This window comes from Mus caroli, unplaced genomic scaffold (genome assembly GCF_978045245.1).
Source record: "Mus caroli unplaced genomic scaffold, Mus_caroli_1 scaffold_17, whole genome shotgun sequence".
NCBI classification, from domain to species: domain Eukaryota; kingdom Metazoa; phylum Chordata; class Mammalia; order Rodentia; family Muridae; genus Mus; species Mus caroli.
The window spans coordinates 9,642,232-9,659,688 of NW_028227272.1; positions in this window are offsets into that span (position 1 = coordinate 9,642,232).

The window sequence follows — 17,457 nt, forward strand, 5'->3', positions numbered from 1 at the left end:
AAAAAACATGGGAAACCTAGGGGGAAAATGTAAGACCTCTGGGAACCCCAAACCACCCACCTTAGGTTGTCATTTACTCTGACTACTTTAGAATGTTTTTTTTTTCTTTTTTGGACATTGATTATATTCATTTTTAATTGCTGTATACTATAACTAAAAATAGTACTTGTTTATATTCCGACAATTCCTATAGGCTAGACATAGCTCATTTGGGTCTGCAGCCCAGGTCCCCGAGCTGGGTCATGTGCTCAGTCAGGGAGGCTGTTTTATGTTGTCACTTTAGAATGACCTAAACATTCCCTTCCCATGATCGGAGTCAAATCTGATAAAGTGACAGCCCACATGCCCCATTCCCTTCCACCTACCCGCAAGATCCCCACTTCAGAAATCAAAGTCCAGCTTCCCACTGAACCTGTACGTGGAATCAAACTGAACCTGTACGTGGAATCAAAGCCGTCTTAAGCTTTCAGGCATCTGTTGCTAATAAGTCCAGTTTCCACCTTTTAAAAATTAACCTCCCATTTCCCTTTTGAATGGAGATGCCTTCAGCATCATTCTTACTTGGATAATTTGCTCCAGTTCTCCTCCTTATTTCCCTTACCTGCATTTGTTTTCATTCATCTGCCTCCTCTTGTCATGCAAATGTAAAGCCCATTCCAGACGCTGAGGTTCCATAGCAACATAAATTCCAGGCTATTGAAAGCTAAGAATATTCAAAGTGCCTACCTGACAGTGCTGTGGTGGTGATCAGTAACTGGTACACAGCTGTGCAGCTATGTGCACAAGGGATCTAGACTGAGACGTATATTCTTAGGCTGTTTCATAACTGTGTCATTGTCACTTGCACAAGCCTAAGTGGCATGGCATGCATGCAGACTACCCCCGACTAAGCATTGTTATGGGGTGCATGGCTGTGTATGTCATGTATTATGCACAATATCAGACTTGTAGCTAATTCTCTATAAATTTATGAGTAACTCCCGGTTCCTCCTCCCACTTCACTCAGAACTTAATCCTCTCCAGTTGACGGCCAGCCTGAGTTCCAGAGCAAGTCCTGTCTCCACAGACAGACAAATAGAGCTACTCTCTCCTGTGCACTGGTCTCTGCAGCATGAAATGGTGATTTATCAGACATTTGAACAAATGGATTTACAACAAATAACCATTACGTGTGCTGTGTTTTGTTACTTTCTTGGCAATATTTTTATTTTAAATATATATTTGACATCTTCATTTATAAAGAATCAGGAAGATTGATATTGTGGATAAAAACGTGGGAAACCTAGGGAGATGAAAAACCTATGGGAACTCCAAACCACCCACCTTAGATTGTCATTCACTCTGCCTACTTTAGAATGTTTTTTTTACATTGATTATATGCATTTTTAATTGCTGTGTAATATTACTCAAAAAGCACCTGTTTGCATCCCTCCAGTTCCTATAGGTTAGACATAGCTCCTTTTGGTCTGCAGCCCAGGTCTGGGTACATGAGGGTATTTTGTCATCTGAAGTTTGACTAGAGCTATTTCTGGACAGAATGCTTTTGCTCAGCCTGCGTGATAGGAGCCCTTGGTTTCTTACTGACTGTAAACAACTGTAAGCTGGAGGCTGCCCTCAGGACCTGAAATACCCTGGCCCTCTCCGCAGACATTCACAACATGGCTGCTTGCTTCTTCGGGGCTGGCAGGAGAGTCTTTCTACTATGTCAAGACTGGGACTTAGAAACAAAATGTTGTCAAGAGTTGTCCTTTTGAAAACGTCTGTCATCATCTGTTAATTGAGAGAAAGTTTCAAGTCACAGCTGGACTCCAAGGCAAGGGTGAGCCAATGGTGGTGTGAAGGATGGAAATAAACAGGGAGCCCACGAGGCTTAGAACTGACCCAGAAAACCACCTCTCTGGTCCTGAAATCTGCCGAGCTGCTCCCTGGGATGCACAGAACTCTACGTCCTCACCTAGCATGAGCTTGGGGTGGCATGGAACCCAAAATCTCTCTACGTGGAAGAGCAAAATGATCAGAAGCAGGGCCTTTTGTGTCTCGATAAGAAGCACCAGGTACTGTAAAGAGCTCTGGGATAGATGGAATCCTGGCATTTCCACCTGGACCAAATACAAACGCTGCCGACTTTATCAAGGTTCTCAGTTACTATCAGTCAGCTTCCATTTTACCTCATCCTGACCCACATGAATCCCTTCACTGCTGGCTCAGGGAGGACAGACCTGAGCGTGTTCCTATCCCCTTTGTTGCTCAACTTCTATGAACACTCAACAGTGTAGAGCCCTGTTGCTGTAACAGTGATTTCTGTGCACAAAGACTAGTGAACCCTTACACACATTCCAGAACTTTCTCTCTTGCCCTTCCTAGCTCTTTTCTTTCTCCTGTTTTCTCTGTTTCATTGCAGCGCTCCCATATGGTAACGAGTACAATGAATTGTATTAACTCCTTTATGCTAGGCAACTTATTTTACAAGCACTACAGTTAAATATTAATAGAGTTCATAGGTTATATATCAGTGTAAGGAAGATGTCTGTGGTCTTCACTATGACCCGATCTGAGGATCAGCAGGGCCTTGGACCTTGAGAAGCACTTAAAAGTGGAGAACCAATTTACTGGCATAGTCTAGCTGCTGAGACCGAGTTTCTTACAGTTTTTGGCTCCTAGTTCCTTGTTCCAATTTCAGTATCAGTATCTTTACATCTCAAAGTATCACATTACATCAGTATCTGATTTCTGTTGCAGTGATAAAAGTCAACTTAAAGGATGTAAGATTCATTTTTGGCTTCCCGGTCCATCATTAGGTGGAGAATCATGGCAGAAAGTACATCATGGAACAAAGCTACTCACTCACCTCACAGTGAACATAAAGAGATGTAGGTGGCCTGAGGATAAAATACATCCCAATGATCTCCTTTTTCTCTGGGGCATGGAATTGTGCTACCAGAGGAATGGGCATGGGACTGGTGAGCTGGAGCATGCTCAAACCCTTCAAACTCTCTCCCTGTCTCCATGCCTGCTTTGGGGCATGTAACCATGACACTCAACTAGGCTATCACAGGCAGTTTTTATACCCAGCACCTGGAACTCCTCTCCACATTAATGACACATCTCATTAGCCTTCAGCCAATGACCTTCCTTCCCTGAATATTCTCACCCACTTCCCCCAAAAACTATACAATTCTTGGTTCACCCCAAATAAAGTTTATGCATTCAAACCCACCCCCAATAAAGAAATATGGATGAGCCAAGCTCATCTCAGATAACTGCTTCTTTAGAGATCATCTGGGAAGGCTTTCTCCCCCAACCCACATTTACTTCCAGCAGAGCAGGATCCTGCTCATTCCAGACTCCACTTTTCTCTCCCACCTGGCATACAGCAGCATTCTGATGCCCCCAAGGGAAACTCAGACTGTGGACCAAATCATTCTGCCTTGTCATTCCCAAGCTGGTGTATTGGCAGTGTCTAGACACCTCCAGAAGAAAGGCAGAACTCGGTACCACATTCCTCCAAATAAGCCCCACCTCCCAAAATTTCTACTTCCTCCCAAAAGCCTATTGTGCTAACTCCATTAATAGATAAATCCTCCTTGATGCAGTCACCTCCCAAAAGCTCTACTACTAAACAGTTACACTAAGGACCAAGTCCTTAATATATGAGACTAGGAGAAATAATTTGGTTCCAAGATTACCTCCATATATCCCCATCTCTTAACTAAATCACATCTTTAAAACCCCTTTTTGCTGTGTACAGTGACATTCATAGGTTCTAAGGACTATGAACTGCATGTTTCTGGGGATCATTATTTAGTTGACTTCAGATAGATTTGTATGTTTGTTTTCGGTTTTGTTTTTCAAGATGGGTTTCTCTGTGTAGCCCTGGCTGGCCTGGACCTCTCCCTGTAGACCAGGCTGACCTTGAACTCAAGAGATTCACCTCCCTCTGCCTCCCAAGTACTGGAATTAAAGGCATGTGCTACCACTACCTTAAATGGATTTATGAACCTTTGTCTGAACTTCTGGAGAATGAAAAGTAGCTGAGACCAGAATGCATCGATTTGCTATATAGTTACTGCAATGTGGACATAACCTGCTACAAACTTCACTGGCTTTGATTTAAAAGGCCTCTGACCCCAAATCCACAAAACTGGCAGACCTGAACTTAGGGAGATCCACAGAATGCCAACCCAGAAAACCAGAGAGTTCTAAAGTCTAAGGAGCCTTTGGTGATCACTAGCCAGCCCTGCCCTGCTACCTTGGCCATCAGGAAACCAGGTGAGGAGAGCTGATTTTCTGGGGTCATAGACATGCTTGGAGGAGGTGAAGAGAAAAAACAATTCCCAACTCTCTTCTCAGCTCAGCACTGCCTTCCTTCTGCAGTGTGCAGTGATGGGATGTCAGACCCTTTGTCTCCAGTAGATCTAGAGCTCCTTGGGGGCATGAAAGAGGTATCAGCAAACTGTTGTGCTAAGATTTAGTAAACATATTAGATTTCAGTCAATATGGTATTTGTCTCCAGTACTCAACTCTCCTGTCAGAGATGACACATAAATAAATGGGAATGGCTGTATTCCAATAAAGCTTTATTGACAAGCACAGGCAGTAGGCCAATTTAAAATAAAAACAGAATTAATAAATGATTACTATAGGGCCAAAGATGAGCCTCATGCAAACTTGTTCAACCCTCACAGTTTAGATGGCATTCTTTATGATGATCATATTGTGGCTGAAAAGGCTGAGCTTCAGTTGTTGGTAACCAGTAGAAAAATAAAAGATGTATGTTTTTAAATATGGTCTTAGGTAGTAGAAGCTGACCTCAACTTAACTATGTTACCATGACAACTTCAAACCGTTGACCATCCAAGGTGCAGAGATTACAGGCCAGTTCCATGTGTGCCATGGACCCAACTGAGGACTTTCTGTGTGCCAAACACTTTCTACTAGGCTAGATCTCTAAATGTCCCTAAAGGATACATTTCAAGCTACAAAGCTGGAATGAGGATCCTTCAGTTTGGCTGCTCCATTTTTCACCTCCAGTCTATAAAGGTCCCCAACCCTGACTACAAGTAGAACCTCTGACCAAGTACAGCACATAATCTGAAAAAGTCCACTTAGTACGTATTGTTGGCATTCCACCTACAGTTCTCCAGTTTTAAACTATGGTCTGAATCTGTTCTAGTGCTGGAGAGCTTGCCCTGGTGGTATGGATAAGGGAGAGCCAGGGGGCTGACAAGCTCAGTAGCACCCAGGTCCAGATCCAGGGCTTTGAGTTGGCCCATCCCCAAATCTACATCATCTGTGAACTGTTGAGATGCATGAAAGGGACAGTCCTGCTGATCCAAAGTGCTGCAGGATCTCCATGACACAGGGCACAGGCAGCAAGGAGGCTTCCCCGTGAGGACCCAATATTGATGGTGTCACAGAAGCCAGAGACCTGGAGCCAGACCAATGACTCATTGCAAGGAACACTTGTAAGTGAAGATGTGTGGACAGAGGGATATACTGTGGGACACACTGTGACAAACTACTATGCTTCCATGAAGAGATGTTTTGTTTCGTTTTTTTTTTGTTTGTTTGTTTATTCTCTCTCTCTCTCTCTCTCTCTCTCTCTCTCTCTCTCTCTGTGTGTGTGTGTGTGTGTGTGTGTGTGTGTGTGTGTGTGTGATATTATTTGGGGGGGGGAGGCTGTGAGGATGGAGGATAGATATGAGGGGGCAGGGAGATGAGTGGCACTGGGGTGCATGATGTTAATATTACAGACAGTCAATAAAAAGGTTTTCAAAAGAGAGTAACCCTGCTGTGAGCTAGCATAGGAGGAAGAGGAGGGAACTGAGGAGGGGGAGGGACTGAGGGAGGGAAAATGAGAGTAAGACATTAGTGATATACAACACGTTTTGCTTTAAAAGAAAATCAATGCACGGAATCCTCAACATTTACAAAATCTATAAACTAGAAAAGCTGTGTACGTGGTTATTATAAAAAGAACTTTCGTTTGAATATGAGGGTTCTCTAGAGTGCTCCTAAGTGCCTTTGCTTGAAGGGGACTCTGAGAAGCAGGAGCCTGAAGCCCTCCCTGGACAGTAACATGTTTGGTGCTACTGCTTGTTAGCAATTAACAGAGAGAAAAATGTAAAACCTCTCCAGTTACCATGTAGATGAGGAAGTGGGTCTCATCATCCTCCGTGCTGCTGGCTGTCCCCAACAGCTCCAGGAAAGATTGGGACAACAGGGAGCCTGCATCAGCACATGCCCTGAGGACCTCAGCAGGCTACAGTCAGGCTTTCAGGCAAACATCCTGGGAATGGTCCCTCACTGTTCTCTGTGAATGAATAGAGTGGAGGGGGAGGAAGGAAATTGCTTCTATGGCTGTCACTGACTCAGACAGATCAGCTTTGTCTCCAGCAAAAGATGAATTAAAGCCGTCCACCATCAAATCCTTGTTACCATGAGCAGAGCCTTTTAAGACTTTGGATTTTTCATTTAAATAGAACATGGGGGAAAGCAGCCCATCTGAAGACAACAGTAATGGGACAAATGCTCATGTCCTTAGATTTAGCAAGGAAAATGCACAGTGTGCTCCGTTAGTTTTGAATAACCAAAATAACAAATTTTGAGGCCAGTGGGTTCCAAATGTTACACGAGATATATTTATATTGGAATCATTCCTTATTTATATAAAACCTAAGTCCAACCAGGCATCTCTTCCCCCAGTCCTTATCTCCTCACAGCTGGCCCTTGGGCCCTAGGATAAAGATGCAGTTTGAGTTTCTTTCTATTTAGATACATAGCATAGTGCCATGGTGGAAGGCCCAACTGGGGGCACTACAAACAGAAGCTCCATCTCCATCCTGTGTGCTGTGGACAGTGGGCCAGCATTTGAGGTGTTTGTTTCCTTTTTAGAAGCAAGAATAAGGTGTGGCCCTCAATACAGTGGGAAATTCTCCGTGGAGATTTGTGTGCATTTCTAGAATCTCCTAGCATTGACTGTTATAAACTTTATGTTTTGTATAATTACACTATTGTATATGCCAGCATCATCAAACACAAGGTCTTTGAACCAACTCTGTGTTAACACGTTTTGCCCTTTGGGGTGGATACAAAAAATTCTAATAAACTAGGAAGTTGTTGAACAACAGGAATATATTTATCCCTTGTATGGGGAATAGGACATCTGAGACCAGAAAACAACACTCTAGCAAAACTCTAGCTGGTGAGTGGGCACCTCATGGCGGTTATTTACTATGTTCTCACAGGAAAGAAGGAAGGAAGCAAGCCAGTCAACTTCCCTGAGTGCTTTTGTTATTGTTGTTGGTTTGGCTTGGTTTTCTTTTTTGTTTTGTTTTGGTTTTGGTTTTTTGGTGGAGAATGAATCCCCTTCTAAGTTAGTTCTCATGACTGACTTAGTCACCCCTCCCAAAAGCCATACCTCCAATTAGCATTTCATTCAACATTAAGATTTAACATAAATTTTGGACAAATGCAAACATTCTATTTGTAGCGCAACTCCCTTGGGGCTAAGAAAAACTATGAATTTCTCAGGCCGACATACCTAGATGTTTCTGAGAAATAGCCTGGCCTAGGTTAGCATTTAAAGTGATCTCTCGCCATCACTAAAATGAAATGAGTCTTTAAACAATCTAGCATCACTCAGCTGCAATCAGATAACAATGCCCCCCCCCTCCAAGGTCCTCCTACCACACAATTGTTCTGAAGGCATGTAGCACATGAATATATGCTAGCCCTTCAATATGTTGTTGCCAGGGGCAGGGAAACAAAAGAGAACCAGTTTGCCCTTCTACAAAGCTGCCTGCAGGCACCATACAACGTGGCATCATTTCACCAAAGAACTGAACAGAGGACTCAAATTCAGCCTCTAGTCTCTGCCCAGGGAAGAAGTGCTGAGCCTGTCTATCACTTTGACAGGTTCCAGGCTTCTTGCCAAGGGCCTCTTCAGTTCACACAGAGACAAGCCAAAGCCATGAGCTTTGGTTAGAAGTTCCAACTTTGCCTGGAAGAAAATCTAAGGCAGAAAACAGTCAAGTGACTCTGCCACAGTTTTGCTCCGCAGTATGAACTGTGTACTGTCTCCTCTTGCTAAAAACAAGCCAGCTTCTAGAAGCCTTTACTTACTTTATCAAGAAGGAGAGGAATTTCCTACATGTCTGTTCTGCATCTGAAGCAGCCCCGCACCTGAACCATCAATTATTTCCGTATCTGCCCCATTGATATTTGTTCAGTGCCTACCCTGTAACAAGAGCTATAGGTTTAACAATGAGCAAAATGGGAGAGCCCATATTTTAGTGGGGGAATCCAGACCCTAAACAGTGAAGGTATTAAATTCTATGCTGTAAAATGCAAGAGCTACAGGAGGAAACATGTCTGAGAGGAAGAGGATGGGTAGGCAACAGGAAATGCTGCCACTTCAAAGAGTTTTCCTCAAGAGGAGAGGCCTTCGTGCCTCTCCAGAGCATAGAACCTGAATAGAGGTGCACCCATAGCCACCTTCAAAGGCACTCCCTCAGCTAAGGCTGAATCTCATACAGCTGTAGAACATCAAGTGTCCAGAGCAACCACACCTGTGTGTGCTGTCTGGTCCTAGGGTCAAGTCCACAGCCAGGAATCCTCACCTCCCTTCTCTGTTTCCTACATGCTTTCTGACCTGTAGATCTACTTCTGACTTAACTTCACTGGCATCCTTTCTGTTGTTTTGTATACAATGAGGAGCTCAGAGAAGTACACTTTAGCTAGGACAAGAATTAGCTCGAATATATGCATTATACTGCTCTCACATGTCCAGAAAAATTCCCAGTCTCCATAAGTCCCCTCTCCCCCAGAACACTTCCCCAAGGAGATTACATAGAAAATGAAACAGATATGAGCTGTCATTTGTTCTGAGCAAGAGACAGCTGCAACAAGGGAATGCATGTCTCAGCTCACTAGTCTGGACACAAATAAACAGAAACCAGGAAGCCAGATTACAAGAGACAGGCCAGGATGTTTGGAGCTGTTCATGCCTCAGTATCCAGTTATCATATGCAGACCAATGAGGGAATAATTCCATGAGTCTTCTCATTCCAAAAAAACACAATTATGCATGTTTCTCCCTCCACAAATTACACATAGAAGGCAGCTCTTCAGAAAGAGGTCTATGCGGTGCAGGGGTGGAGGTCAACTTCCTCCCTTCGTAGGAATTCACACCAGGCAAATACTTGTTACACTTTTCTGGTGCCTCCAGCCATCATTCTGATACAAATTTCTCCCTTGTCTCCATGGGTGTATCAGGACTTAGCAGAGAAGCATCTTATAGTTACAAGCACTGAAGCAACATTCGCAACCCTAACATCCTTGGAAAATGATGGCAAGTGTCCATTCAGAATGACCCAGAAGGCAGAGGCAGGGCTGCAATCCAGACTTGTGGAGGATGCCAGGGGCCTGGTACTTTGGGTTCTCAGGTTAATTACTGCTGTAGCCTCAGGGGGAACATTAGTGGGTTGACACTTCCAGCTTAGCCTTTGCACTGACCACCTGTTCTTGTGTCCAGAACAGAAACATCCGCAGGAAGATGGCTACAGATATTTGAAGTGAGCAACCTTGCATCAGGCAGAGGAGGCTACACGAAAGACACAGACAGGGCTTGGAGAGCATCTACTGCAGTCTGCAACTCTGCATTGAGGTGAACTTTTTATTAAATCCTCTTGCACACAATGTGCTTGTGTGTGTTTGTGTTACCACAAGGATGTTATGTGTTACCACAACATAGGATGGTTGTTCGAGTTTTGCTCCATTTTTGTGATTAAACACTCTGACCCAAAGCAACTGAATTGGGAAAGGGTTTTACTTGGCTCCCACTTCCCAGTCACAGTGCAGCACTGAAGGAAGTCAGGGCAGGAACTCGGGCAGAAACTTGAAGCAGAAAGCCTGGAGTAATGCGACTCACTGGTTGGCTCACAGACAGATCAATGTTCATCTAGTTTTTTATATAGCCAGGACCACATGCCCAGGGATCGGTGCTGTCCAGTGGAGCAGGCCCCTCCCTACATCAGTTGACAATCAAGACAATGACCCACAGACAAATCTGATCTGAGCAATCCCTCAGCTGAGAGTTGCATCTCCGGGGAGCCCTTTCTGTGTCAGGTTGACAGCTAAAGCTAACTAGAACAATGGCCAAAGGAACTATGGTTTAAAAAGAGAGAAGCATTGTGTAGACTGCTGGAAGTTTCTAGTTCAGTCTTTCACCTAACAGAGAATGTGCTGCCTGTGTCACAGGGAACTGACTGATACTGTTGTGTCAGCCTTGCTGAAACTAGCCTATCTGAGACTGAAACCCAAATTTCCTGTGTGGTTCAGAGTCTTGCATGGTCTCACTCTTCTTATTTGAGTGTCCTTGCATGCTCTCCACCCTCTACATATGCTCAGACTTCAGTGACCCCTCTGAAGGTGGCATACTGCCCCTAACATGTGGTCTTGGCAGGGGTGGAGTTCTCTGCCTGCCATGCTTACTTCACCCTCAGCACCACCATCACATGTCCCAGTTCTTGCTTTGTTTTGTCAGACCCATCCCCGAGGTCTTAGAGTAGACACTGTGCCTGTAGGGAGGCCCGATGATTGGATGGGGCAACCATGAGGTTACAATTGCAGTACTCTTTGCATGCATCAGTGTTAGGAGTCTCGAGCATACAAAGTAGGAACTCTACTGGGAGCCTGCAAAACATAGGCAAGTTCTTTAACTCATCAGTCTTGTGAAAAATAAACAAACAAACAAACAAACAAAAAACCCAAAGGCTATTTATTTGAGGATGGGTATATAGCAGGAAGGAAAGGGAATAAGGAACAAGAAAAGACAGGAAACAAACATCAACACAAAAGCAACACTAACCAATAAGGTAGACAGATGTACAGTCCACCTAGTGGAATACTATTCAGCCATGAAAAATGATGGTGTATATGTGCTATTTTTCACATGATGTATTACTGACTTTAAGCAGAACTGTAGAATAGCACCACATACTCAGTACTGCTCCATCTGTATCTTCAATGAAAACTCAAATGTGTTTCCACAAGCACTTTTGTGTCACCTGACTTTTCTACATCAAATTTGGCAAAGGGCCTTGACCTTGAGGGCAAGCTGAGTCACGCACACCCAGTTGTTCTGATAAATGTTCCTCTCAGTTCCTTCATTTTCCCCTAATGGAGAGGAAAACATGTCATAACTAGAACGGATAATGGGAGCATGGAGCGATCCACAGCAAGGGAGAACTCAGAGCCTAATTGTGCTCTCCAGGCCTCTCCTCTTTGATTGTAACTCGGACTGGATGATTACTCCTTCAGCCTCCTCGCTCCTCCCTACACAGGGTCCCATCTCACTACAAATATCAATGGAATCAAGCAAGGACAGAACACACACACACACACACAAGTCAAATTTCAAACTGAAAAGCATCTACCTTGTCATTCACTGGGAGTCCTCCCAACTCACAGGTCATGAGGCACCCTGTCAGATCTGTCATTAAGACAGACAGAAAAAGAAAGAAAGGAAGGAAGGAAGGAAGGAAGGAATGAAGGGAGGAAGGAAGGAAGGGAGGGAGGAAGGGAGGGAGGGAGGAAGGGAGGAAGGGAGGGAGGGAGGGAGGGAGGGAGGGAGGGAGGAAGGGAGGAAGGGAGGAAGGGAGGAAGGGAGGAAGGGAGGAAGGGAGGAAGGAAGGAAGGAAGGAAGGAAGGAAGGAAGGAAGGAAGGAAGGAAGGAAGGAAGAAAGAAAGAAAGAAAGAAAGAAAGAAAGAAAGAAAGAAAGAAAGAAAGAAAGAAAGAAAGAAAGAAAGAAAGGGAGATCTTACATCTTAGCCTGAATCAAGTGGAGATGAGCATATGTTTGAGTGTGCTGAAAGACCTCCCTCTATAGAAGAGTCCAAACATATCAATAAAAGCAGCTTCAGACACACACCATAGAGAAAAGCTGCTAATTCCTGATATTACCATGGCTATCTATTCATCTGAGACTTTTGTTCAGAGAAGGCAATTGCTTGGTGCCGTTACACAACACAATCAAGAGAATGTGCAAAGAATAGGAAGGGACATTCTCAGCTGAGACTCAGACAAAGGAGCTGCAGGAAAATGGGGCAAAGGGTTTTTCCTGGGACCCACTGCTTCAAATCACACAGAGAGAAGAGAGTCTGGCCTAGCTCCTGTCAGACATCATCCGTTCTCAGCACACTCCTGCAGATACATTACAATTTGAAAGAGTCAGGCAGAAACCTTTTAAGAAGGACACTTTACAGCAAGACTCTGCTGCCTTCTCTAAAGACAGTTTTGTTCTTAGTTGGGTCCTTGGAGAAAATGCATAAAATCAGAGTTTAACCCTTAAAAGAAGGATCTTTGCAGTCCAAAGGCCTGGGTGTTTGAGATCCCTGCTGTCCTGACAAAACTCAGTGACACTTAGCAACTAGCTGGCACTCCAAACCAGCTCTTCCCATGTGTGGAGCGAGAGACCACAAGCTCACAGGCATGGGTGGGTGTGACTCTGACTGGCTCTGAGCTGGAAAAGGAAACGCTGTAGCATCACCAGTAGCAGAATTAGTAATGCAAGAACTTCTGCAAGGAAGCAGAGGGCTGAGAGCTGAGCAGGAGCAGAGGCACTCCCAGACATCTAGATAGATGCTGATCAAGATATTTAAGAAAAAAAAATTCTAAATAAAGGATCTAATTTATATTTGCACAACTCAGCAGCGATTGTTTCATGATGACAAAGAAAAGAACCCCAGTAAGTTCATTGGGACAAGGGACTAGGGTACATTGCGGGGACTATAGACATCACCATTGTAATGTTTTCATCACTCCCAAATGGAAATCCCTGCAGCCCCTGTATGCAACTTCTTCCTAGTCCTCGTCTTCCCTAACCCATGCTTTCTATTCTCGTGGCTTTTCCTGTTCAGATCCTGAATGAGGAATCAAACTGTGTATATCTGTCTCTGGCTTAATTAATTGAACATAAAGTTTTTAAGGATTTTCCAGGTTGTTGCATGTTATAGTACTTTAGCCCTTTTTGTGACTATATAATATTCCATTGTGTGGATATACCATATACATTTATCCAACCACTTGAAGGATACTTGAGCTGTTTCTTTCCCATTTGGACCGTGTAAATGGTGCTGCTATGAGCACTCAAGGTATTATCTGAGCATCTATTTTTAGTTCAATTTTTGGTTATGTACCTGAGAATAGAAATGATGGGTTATCTGACCATTACGTCCAGCCTTTTGAGGATTCATCTAACATAATTTTAACAACCATGAGAGCAATAGAGTTTATCTTTCCAGAAAGATCCATGAGATAGCTATGGAGCTCCATTGTTCCATCCATGGCCATGTACTCATCCCTGAAACAGTCCCTGTGGGGAGGAAGGTGGGGCACCCTGGTTGTGAAGATGTGTCTATGTTTACAGTGAGAAAAGCACCTTCTTCGAATGGCATACACAGGCATAGACGTCAGTCAGAAATCAAAATTCGGGCCTGAAGAGGCGACTCTGTTGGCACACGTTTGATGTGCACCATGAGGGCCTGAGTTGATCAGGGTCCTAGCACCTGGGTACGACAGGGTGTTACTACAATTCCAGACCAGGGAGACAAAGACTGGTGGAGCCCTGGAGCCCACTGGTGGGCTAGTCCAGCTGAATAGGTGGTCTCCATGTCCAATGAGAGACATTGCTTCAAAAAGTAAGGTGGAGAGCCTTTGAGAAAGACTCCCAATGTTGACCCCTTCCCTTCACATACACACTCCCACATGTACACATGTGCACAGACACAAGAACACATGAACATATACAACATATAAACACATAATCAACATTCTTTCTATAGGAGAATAATGAAGAGAACATGAAAGAAGATAATAAGAAGTGTCTACTGCACAGACAGAGCAATGAAATCACTGCTCTTGACAGTGACATAGAGTGTGTGGCTGCTGAAGAGTCAACGTTTGACAGTACTTTACAGGGAGCACACAGGAGAAAACTGGGGCCCAGGGGACTTCAGTCTCTCACTCAAAGTCGCACAGTGAGAAAAATGGTTGAGAACAGATTTGAGCCTTCATGTCTCCAAAGCTAAAGTCCCTGTCTTTTCCTCCGTCTCAAGCTGGTATTTGACAGAGTAGCAAGCATGAAGTAATCTCGATGAGCTCTTTAGTGATCTTCTTAGTACTGACCGTTCTGAGTACCAGGACCTGCACATGCATCTGTCCAGGTCCACTGATGCAAGCCCCTTGGCGGTATGCTTGAACGTCTGCAACCCTCTGCCTCCCACTCTATGGTACATGAAGCCAAAACAAAGACATGCTTCATCCTCATAGAAATCAAAGACTGTATCCCTCATCAAGCAACAGATCTTGTAGACTTGGTCAGATCTCCAGCATCTCACCAGGGCCTCCTGCACTGGGCACTAGGAAGTTAGTACTTTTAAAGAGCACAAGAAAATACGTCCCTACTTTTGGCTCCTTCAAGAGAGACCTTTGGCCATTGGTCACACTATTTCTCTTGACTAGAAGAATATCTGATGTGATTCAGGGCCACGGGACTCTGGTTCAGAAACGCCTGGGACCTGACCCCTCCGTGCTCAGCTCAGTTGCTAAAATGGTGCCATGTCTCCCTCCTCTGTCTGAGCTGGGAACAGGACACAACCCTGACAGTGCCAATCTCTTAATAGGATCGATGGGTTTTTTTCATGCACAATGCATCTCAGGGGATTGTTGTCATTTGTCTTCTGCAAATGACAGTCTTGCTCTGTGGGCTTCCTGGTTGCTGGGGGAGAAATGTACTGCACAGCTTGTCTCCAGTGATATTTCATAATTATACCAGAACCCCAATGTTAATAGAGCTGTCTTGCCAAATACACCCCAGATACCCAATGCCAAAAACAATGCCTCATAGCTCCCCATTCTCATGATGTGCTCATATTATTCTTAAGTATTCTTGTTCATGCACACACCAAAGTAGCCATTGTGGTTGTGGTAAAACCTCAGTCAGTAAAATGTTTGCCTGCCAAGCATAGGAACTTGAGCTCAATGCCCAGAAACAACTTAAAAAGGCATGGTGGTGCATGCTTGTGATCTTAGCACTGGAGAAGTAGAGAGAGGAGGAGCCCTGGACTCTCAGTCCAGCTAGAGTAGGCTAGTTAGTGAGCTGCTGGCTAATAAAAGACCCTGTCCCAAAGGATGGCATCTGAGGTTCTCTGAAGGACAGATGCACACAAGTGCGTGTACACACACACACACACACACACACACACACATGCGTGCACACATGCGCATACACAATAGCTCAGAACCTTATCTGAATTCTCTTCCAGTTGCCTTTGCAGACACCTTCATGCCACTCTGGGATGGTGCTGTAGTTTGCTTTCTATTGCTGTGATAAAACACCAAGACCAAAGGAACTTGGAGGAAAGAAGGTTTGCTTCTGTTTACATTCCACATCATACCCCATCTCTGAAGAAAATGGGGCAGGAACCTGGAGGCAGACATTGAAGCAGAGGTCATGGAGGAATGAATGTTGCTTATTGGGTTCCTCCCATGGCTTCATCAGGCTGCCTTCTTATACCAACCTCCACTCACACATCAATCCACACAGGAATAACAAATATCTTTAGTAGCTGCTTAATGTCCACAAGGCACAGTGCTACAGCATGGACAGTGTAGCACCCTCCCTGCTATTCATAAGTTCTCAACAATTTAGGTTTTTATTATAATGGTTATGTCTTGGCTCCTTAACTATTCATGAAGGATTTAAAGCAATGGACTGGATCTCACCCTTAATTATAACTGCAACTGACTGGAGACAAGAGGACAGGCAACGCCTCTACAGTAATTCACACTCTGTGGGACTGAGCAACTCACTTAACCCTACTGAGACTTTCTCCTAATTTGCAAAACAGCAGTTAGTTATCTATATACATCTATATATAATGCATTAAAATGGGTGATAAACAGTCATTGTGAACACGGCTACTAATTAGAGAGCAGAAGGTCCATGTATCACTGAAAGTTTCTAAGAGTCAAGAGTACATTTTCAAGTGTGTGTGTGTGTGTGTGTGTAAGAGAGAGAGAGAGAGAGAGAGAGAGAGAGAGAGAGAGACTGCAAGTGTAAGAATACCACATCATGTGTATAGAAGGCAGGAAGGCAGAGGACAGGCTGAGCATCCATCCATCTTGGTCTCTCCAAGCTCTCTCTTTTGCTGCTGGGAACCCAGGCTCAATGGCCCAGTGGCTTCCATGGCTGTTCCTGTTTCCACTTCCCATTTTTCCACAAAAACATGAGATTACAAATGCCCATTACTGTATCTGGCTTTCTGTGAGTTCTGGAGATTTGAACTCAAGTCCTGTTGCTTTCCAAGCATTTTATCCACTAAGCCATCTCCCCACCTGAGTGCATGTTAAGGATAGAGTGTGCTTGGTTCTTCATCATGGGAAGGATATTTCTGCAGAAGGATTTGATCAATTCCTTTAGGCCACTATATCCTAACTTTTTATTTCTGCACACACTGATCACACTGTGCAACAAGGGTTACATAGGTCAAAACAGGACTCAAGACTATACATTATTCTAATGGGAGGGAGTCATCTTCTAACTGTGAGTCCACAGGTGTACTCATTATATTCATTGCCCAGCATGCTGAGTTTGAGTCATCTCTGTTCACTCACACAGTTTTGGAGATATTTGGAGACTCTTGGCATCATTCCCTAAACACCAACACCCCTTGAAGTATGCTCTCTGACAAATAATCTTTTAGAAGTTCAAGGGAGACTTGTCCTTTGCTGAGGGAGACTTTGAAGCTCAATTACAAGCAGATGTGATATGGCAAGAAAAAGGAGGGAAACAGATTATCAGTTCTTGACCAATGTGATGGCAAGCACAAAGCTTCTAGGAAGGGTTTGTGCCAGGATGCATTCATTCCTAAAGGAATGAACCTCTCTCAAGCTTTAAATGTGTAAAACCTCAGGTGGAGATCATGCTGGTCACTCTTCTTCCTGGAAAATAAAATCAACCTCTAGGAATCATGTATCTGCTGTGCATTCGAAGACCTGATCTAAACAAGCATGAAGCACAGAAACCCACCAGGGGCTGTCCTTCCAAAGTCTTTCACATTTACTACCTCATGAATAGCAGAAAGCAACAAAACACTCTGGAAGAGTGATTCTGGGAAAATTCACTTCCATGTGGGAAGATGCATGAAATTTAAAAAAGAAAAAATGAAAGGAGTCTAGCAACACTCTAAACAATAGACAAAAGTGGGTTCTATCCTATCAGCATAGCACCTGGTGAGATCAGCACACACAGTTCTCCATAGCCCAGACTCCTCCCAAGCAAGACAGAAGATTGTGAACAGAACTACAAAGATATCAGACCACACAATCCATAAAGTGCTATGGCAGAGCCAGTAAACACTGTGTCTGCAAGGTCTGTATGTGGGGATGCGGCG